The 7,873-nt window shown below is 42.2% G+C and overlaps 1 long non-coding RNA gene across 1 annotated transcript; it reads right to left on the bottom strand.

The window, feature by feature from the left end:
* Positions 1 to 163: 163 nt before the first annotated feature.
* On the bottom strand, positions 164 to 7,202 carry LOC127142170 (uncharacterized). The gene is made up of 2 exons (XR_007812656.1): positions 7,088 to 7,202; positions 164 to 614 (listed from the first exon to the last, which is right to left on the bottom strand). It is a non-coding gene; the product is annotated as an uncharacterized LOC127142170 (long non-coding RNA).
* Positions 7,203 to 7,873: the final 671 nt, after the last annotated feature.

Genomic DNA, 7,873 nt, shown 5'->3' on the forward strand with positions numbered 1-7,873 from the left:
TAAGCGAACGACTTTCGATGGTAATGTGCTTGAGGGGATCTCCCTCTTCTTTGGGGCAGACATTCATTACTGCGTTCCTGGTTGGACTTCATGATTCGACTCACGTCCCTCAACTGCACTTGCGTTATCTTTCCCCAATTTTTGGACTTCCCTAGCTTTTACCTTTCTTTTTTGTTCTCCCCTCTCTCTGACTTTCTAGTTCACTTTCCTTTCTCTTTTCCTCACTTTTTGATGTTCTGTTCTTTGTCTCACTTTAATTAGCTATAAATTAACCTTCCTAATCTTGTCTCTCTTTCTCTCTCTATCCAGTTCACCCAAGGCCGTTGATTATCAGGTCTTGTCTTGATAACAAAGAAAATCCAGGCCTAAGGAACAGGTGAGGAAGGATTAAAGATGGAAATAAAGATAATGGAGGGATGGTTAGAGAGGATGGGTAGGGCTGTCTGTTCGGTCCAGGGGTCTTTAGCGTCTGAAGGGTGAGCTCTGTGTGGTAGGGGAGAGTGTCACGACTTCACACCTGCTGCTGCCGCCGAGGACGACGGGGGCCGAGTGCGTCGCACTTCATGTGGAATCATTTCTCTGCAAAAGCAAGCCTGCCCACACGCAGCACAAACCTGTGGAAGAGAAAGACAGGCAGACTGAAAAAGCGAACATACACATTCGAGGCCATTTACATTTTTGTAGGTGTGCAGTTTGTTTTCACCTAGACAGCCACCATCAGACAGACCAATTTTCAAAGTGTCTACCATCTAACACCGTGAGTGCATCAGCTGATTGTATTTCAGTGACAAATGAAAGAAGCTGACAAACTGCAAGTTACCGAGGACTACCTCGTAATAAGTAGGCTGTCTGTCCCTAGTCTGAAGAACTCTGCAACAAAGGAGCACTGCTGTTATACACTGTACTGTATTCAAACTGTCCCAGAAGCACTACAAAAAATGGAAAAATTATTAGTTACTGACCATTGCCAAACTGTTGTATAGGTTCTTTTTTCAGTGTAAATGTAAATTGAAACTTTTTACTATTTAGTTATAACCATTTATTAATAACAACATAGCAACTTAAACTACCCTAGTTCATGTCTTGCAACCAAATTCAATTCAAGGACTGGGAGATCATGTGCCACTAAAATGAAGCTCTGCACCAAAAGATTTAGGACCACAATGATAAGGCTCTAAGAAGAAAAACAGTTGAATGATAAGTTTACTGCCATGAAGGTCAACAAACAGGCCATGCCCTGCATCAACAAGCTTGGGAGGTCTACAAACAGCTCCAAAACAAAAACAAGGCCATGGACTAACACAAGGACGCTCTGAAACAAGAAATTAAGGATTCCCAAATACTCTTTGGGAACTGACAGCGTGAAAAACCAGAGTGTTCAGGAAGGATGAAAAAGAAGCCATAAGCCCAATATAACGATGCCCGCAATAAGATATTCAGGAGGTCAGCATTATTATAGCTACAATAGCACAAGTTAATCATGGGTAATATAAATTAGGCCATACATATAAATAATAAAATCAAGTAATAATAAACTGTGGCCAAACTGCAGGCCAATTCTTAAAACTCCATTCAGTAATTTATATTGAGGCACTGCTACATGGAAAATATGCCGATGACTGAACTGTGTTTGTAGAAGAAAAAAAAGCTCTCCACCAAATTTAAAAAAAATTGTGAGAATGGCCACAGGGCAGACATGTCTTGTGCTTCTAGAGGGTTTGGTAAAAGTAGTGGCACAGAAATATCTAACTTTAATAATCCCGAAGGAAATTCTTGTGCCAGAGCTTGTTTCAAAAACATTACAATAAAATAACAGAATAAAGAGATGAAAAATATAATAGAAAGTTAAAATAAAAATTTAAATATAAAGCATTAAGTGTATAAAGAGCAATGCCAGAACCAATGGCTAGTAGAATAGCAACAGAAACAATGGGGGTTTTGTTGCCAGAAAAGGAATTGAAACAAAAATGAAATAAAATTTATAATAGCACTTCTAATGGAATTCAAGAAGCGTATACCCCTAATAATAACCTAAACAATTCCAAGAAGTTTCCAACACCTGCCGTACTTGGACCTCCAACAACAGACCTTTGCTGTACTCAACAAAGTATGTGTGAGTGTGTACCATGCGTGCGTGCATGTTATGTGTGTGTGCCATCTGTTAGCGAGGACCCCCTGCTGCAAAAGATGGAAAGCTTGGTGTGAATCTAATAAATAATGTACAGGCATTTCAAGCACAGGCACCCACCCACACACGCAAATACACAAGCAAGCACACACCATCTTGCTTACTCAAACACTGACACCTGGGCATATTCAATTATGCTGACACATGTTCTTTTTCTGACGCACAGCACAAGTGAAAACACACACACCAAAGAACACAAAGAGATGCATGTATTTGTCCAACTTAAAGACTCTGTATTTGCACTCTTGAAAGTGGGTCAAGCAGCAGTTGCCTAATACACAACAAACTTGTACTAAAAATACACAGCTAGCAATGCATTGATTAGTTTCACTGTGAAATGTGTACAACTCCACTTACATATGAGTGTTAATGTGGTAGGGAAGTAAATAAAAAGAAATCCTGAGCGTCTGCTAAAACTACAAGTATGAATATTTTTCCACAATTAAATAAATACAGGATGCCATTCTAAACATCAAGAACATAAACATGGACTGAAATTGAAAATACTACTAAAAGCTGATGTCAAGACACTCATATTCTTTGAAGAAGAAAGGTGGTAACTTAAGTATCATTCTCTAATCTTGGTTAGTTAGCTCATTACCCAAGATTGAGCATTCATTATTGTGAATTGGGAAACACTGACCTCTTGTATTGGTGATGAATTTGGCTATCTGATCTCTGTAGCTGCCAAGCCACAAAAGATTCAATCTCTCACCCAGAATGTCTCGGTCAACAGCTCACAGGCTTCCTAAGGCTTTTTTGCTAATTCCTGCAGAGTGATACCAACTGCACGCACTGTGTGTGTGTGTGGTCCGTAGGATGAGGACATCTTGCATCTCAAGCAGATTCCTGTGATTTAATAAGTGTCGCAGTGCTACTACAACAAAACTACAGACAGGCGTGGGAGTAAACACATGCAAATTCACATGCACATACAGTACAAGGGCACCCACGTGCGTGCACACACACACACATGCAGAAACACACACACTCAGTCAGACTTTGTTTAATGGCAGTGAACACACACACATACTTTCTCAAGCACACACCATCTGTTCAATCAAGCAGACATGACTCAGAGGTGTGTTGAGAGGTACTGTTGATCGGTGAGCTTTTAGCACTGAGATGCACTCTACTCTTCTTCTCCCTCTTTCTCTACTCTTCATCACTCTACCTCCTCTTGACTCCTCTCCTGCCTCAGCCTGCCCACCTCTTCTTTCTTCATAACCCCATTCTCAATTATCATTCTTCCATCCAATGGTTTTATGTTCTTATTCTTCTGTCTTTCAGAGTCTTTGCTTGCTGCTTCTTGGAATCCGTTCACATTATTCACCTCTTTACTGCACTGAACCACACCTCATTCACTGTATTGTTCGGGCTCTGTCTGTATAGACAAATTTAAAAAAAAAAGACAAACTATTCTGTTTGTATTCATCAAGCTCTTCATCAAATTAAAATTTTGATATAAGAGAGGAATATTATGTGTCAGAGAGCTCTCAGATCAGAGCCATTTCATATCAGCGGCTACATCAAACACTGACAGTCTGTACATCCAGCCACAGATCTGTTCATGCTGCCATCTATGAGTGCTTTTATCTTCAGAGCAAGGCCCGTCATCTCTTGACAGTTCACTCTGGCATGTGAAAAAAAAGTTTATGAAAACTGCAGGTGAAATATTGTATGCATTGTGTAATAGGATATTTTGTGCTACTGGTACATTCTCTATGTGTAATAAGAGTGGTAAGGAAATGCAGCTTAACAACTGCTATAAGGAGCTGCATTACGGCTGACTTAGGAACTTAACTACTATACAGGGACAGAAGGTGAGGCACATATACACACACATTAAATCTTAGCTTTCACATTCTTTTCCATTTTATCCTGCAGTGAGAAAATAAAACATAGAAAAAGAAAGAGATGCTGAGAGTGGGATAGAGGGAGAGGAAGCAGTTAAAGAAAAGAAAAAGAGTCACTGTAAACTCCTTTCCAGTGTGTAGGGTGGGAAACCGCTATCTTAAACGACAACCAAAAAAAAAAGAAAGAAAAGAAAACTGCACAACTGCAGCAAAGGGATTTAAGGGAGGGATAAAGAGAGGGAGGAAGGCAAGGAAGATGGGAGAACTGGGGTATGAGAGGGAGTAAAGCCTTGAGATGCATGGGGGAGAGGGAGAGAGGAGAGAGAGAGGAGGAGGAGAGGCACGCTCAATTGACCTACATTGCGAAAAGAGAGAGTATTGCTTCACTGAAACTGACACTCAAACACACATTCAGTGAAAAGCTATGTCACCTGAATCTTGCTGAGTTTGCAGCATCTGTGTGTGTGTGTGTGTGTGTGTGAATATCAGATGACCTGTAACCCAAGCTGTCTGTCCTCCATGTGCTTTAGTCTCTCATGCGCTCACATGCACACACCACACAATGAACCATCTTACCAAAGCCTATGAATGTGTGTTCTTTCTCTCTAGTGACATAGTGAAAGAACTGTGTATGTGTATGTGAACATGTGTGTGTGTGTGTGTGTGTGTGTGTGTGTGTGTGTGTGTGTGTGTGTGTGTGTATGTGTGTGTGTGTGTGTGTGTGTGTGTCAGTAACCTGAATCATTCACTCATGCACTATACTATTGTCCTTCTACGGTCAAAACAGTTGAGGTGTGTATATGTCACCCTCTCTCTCCTTCACACTGAAACACACAAGCACACACACACACACACACGCACATAGTATATTTCTTTTTCTTTCTTCTGATGCATTTAACTGAGATGTCAATCTATAATTTATGAATCCTTTGTCTTTATTCGAGCAGTATTGGAGTGCTTTGTGGTTATGGCGCCAGTGCTGCGTCTGTACAGTCATCAATACTGTAACTATGGTCATTTACAACAACAACAAAATGTTACACACTCAAAAACACAAACACAGGGTTTCAAGATTCTACATTATCAACTGATTCGCTTCCTAACCTTCACCAAACAGCCAATAGATTGATTGCAATAGATTTATTTGGGATTAAAGGTTGCAGGTTTGTCTGCACTAAATCAATGCAATGTTCTTCAGTTTACTGTTGCGGCATTTATATGGTGCATACATTTACAGAAATTATTGTATCTGCCCTAGAGGCTTCTATACAGTCTATTATGAGGAACCTTATGAGTTATTATCTTAAGGATGTGTCATATTCATGGTTCTGACCGAATCACATCCAAAATATTTAAGAATATTTGTAACAGTGATGCCACTTTCCATTTCATAGATGCATGTGTTCAAGTCTTTGAATGTAAATATGTAGCCTCTCCTACTGTCGACACAGAACCCATCTCCACACATAGAACAAACAACAAACTTGTTTTGCTGTAGATTTTGTTGATGCTATCAACTCTGATGCCCTTCCCCTTTAGCTGTTAACAGCAACAGTATGATCTATAATTACATGCAAGTATGTCCACTCTTTTTTTTTTTGTTTGTTTGTTTACTTTTTTTTAGTTTTTGTTGAGGTGTGAGGAGCTTCAAAATCTTTAGCAGATTCCACAATGGTATGATCTAAGTCTGAGCATGTCACCATGAAACACTGCAAGGGCAAGGGCAGCAGGTTACAGGATGTGTTGACATGTGTCTTCTGTTTATTGTGTGTTGGTGCCACATCTTTGAATGTTTATTTAAGAATTTCAGTTGAGAATGTGTCATACCAGATGACTAACACAAAAATAGCAACTTCGTAATGTTTTGCCAATCAACTAACCAACACATGATTATTTTGACTGCAAAAGCATTTAGCTAAGTGCTGTAGTGATATGAAAACTGTGTGCATGAGCTACATATGTCTGTTCCATTTGAGTCTGTGTGTATGTGTGAATTGCCCAGTCATAATCATAATCATGATCAAAGGGATAAGTCCAACGTGATGTGTTATCTCACTGCTAAATATAGTTCAACTGGAAAGTACAGTTGTGCTGCAGGCTTGTACTTCTGTGTCTCTCTCTCTCTACTTCTCTATTTCTTCCTTTATGTTCTCTGTGGCTTTTTGTCTATGTGGGTTTTTATTAGTGTGGGTGTGTGTTTAGACGTGTGTGTTTGCATATGTGCGTGCATGTGTGTGCACATTACAGGGACCCTTGCCAGACTGGGAACTCTGACAAGGCTGCCACTTTATTCACTGTCACTCTCCACTAGTGATTCCATACACAAACAACAACAAACACACACACACACACACAACAACCACACAAGAGTATGGTCAGATAGTGGAGGGTGTAATGGAGGATCTGCCATTGACAGATGGAGACAGAGAGCTAGAGAAGCAGGGGAACAGTAGAGGGAGGGGTGACGGAGGAAAAAGAGAAGCAAGAGCAAAAGAGTGAGAGAGTGAGAGAGAGGAGTATGTGTGGTTAAGAGTTACACAGACAAAGAGAAACAGAGATGGAGAGAAACAAATGACTGTGAGAAAAAGAGGAGAGTCTCTTTCAGAAAACAAACACTCTAGGCCAGCGTTGCATGACTTGCACTTTCTCACCCCTCGACAAACCCTGAGGTTGGGTGGGTGGCTGGGGAGGGTGGGGGGTAGACAGACAGACAAGTCAGGGAGAGCCTCAGGAAAGGAAAGAGCCGACGGGAAAGGGAGGAATGAGAGAAATGTATGAAGAGAAGAGAAGAGAAGAGAAGAGAAGAGGAGGGGGGAAGACAGGACGGCGGCCGAATGGGAGAAACAAGCGACGACGATTGTAGGAAAAACTAGGGCAGACGCAGTACGCACTTACCAAATGACATACTGTGATACAACAAGACAAGCGTTCAGGACACACACACATACACACACACACGCTGACTCCCTCTCTCTCTCTCTCTCTCTTGCTCCCACACACACTTCATTCAGAGCGAGCGCAAAACTGTGTGAAGTGTACTTACCAGGGTAGCAGGAGTAGCCCACTTCTGCAGCATGCTCTCTCTCCCTCTCTCATTCCTTCCCTCCCTTAACTCTTCTCCTGCTCTGCCGTGTCCCTTGTAAAGCACCCTGAGTCTCACTCTGTCTCCCTCTCTCCCCCAAGCGGAAAATCCCAAGCAGATTCGGTGTACTTGTGCTACAAACTGCTCTCAGCCTTTCTCACCCTCCATACACACACACAGACACACACAGACACATACATACCACAGACACAAACACGTTCACTCACACACACACTCATGCACACACACAGCCAACAGCCCTCTCCTAAATCTTGACAGCGAGGCAGGAAGCTCCCTCACTACCACTGACACACAGCACTCAGGTGATCACACACACACACACACACACACACACCACACAAAATTGGTAGCGCACACTTGCACACGCCCACAGGGAGGGAGTCCCGCATGCAGAGCTCCAACGTGTATTATGCAAGGGGCTGAATGCGAGCCAGAGCTCTCACACTGTCTGCCCTACACACACACATGCACGCACGCGCACACATACACACACACAAACACACAGGGCCCTCCCACGGTTTGCTCGGCCAACTTCATCAGGTATTCATTCAAAAAACACACACGCCAGCTGGCTGCACGCCCAGAGACCGCTTACAAGCAGAGAAAGAGAGTGAGAGAGAGAAAGAGAGAGAGAGAGAGAGAGGGTGGGAGGGTGTTACAGTGAGAAGGGCAGAGAGGGGGGACTGTGGGAGAGATAAAGAGGGAGAGAGGGAGGGAGAAAGAGAG

Source organism: Lates calcarifer, unplaced genomic scaffold, assembly GCF_001640805.2.
Source record: "Lates calcarifer isolate ASB-BC8 unplaced genomic scaffold, TLL_Latcal_v3 _unitig_815_quiver_3403, whole genome shotgun sequence".
Classification (NCBI taxonomy): Eukaryota; Metazoa; Chordata; class Actinopteri; family Centropomidae; genus Lates; species Lates calcarifer.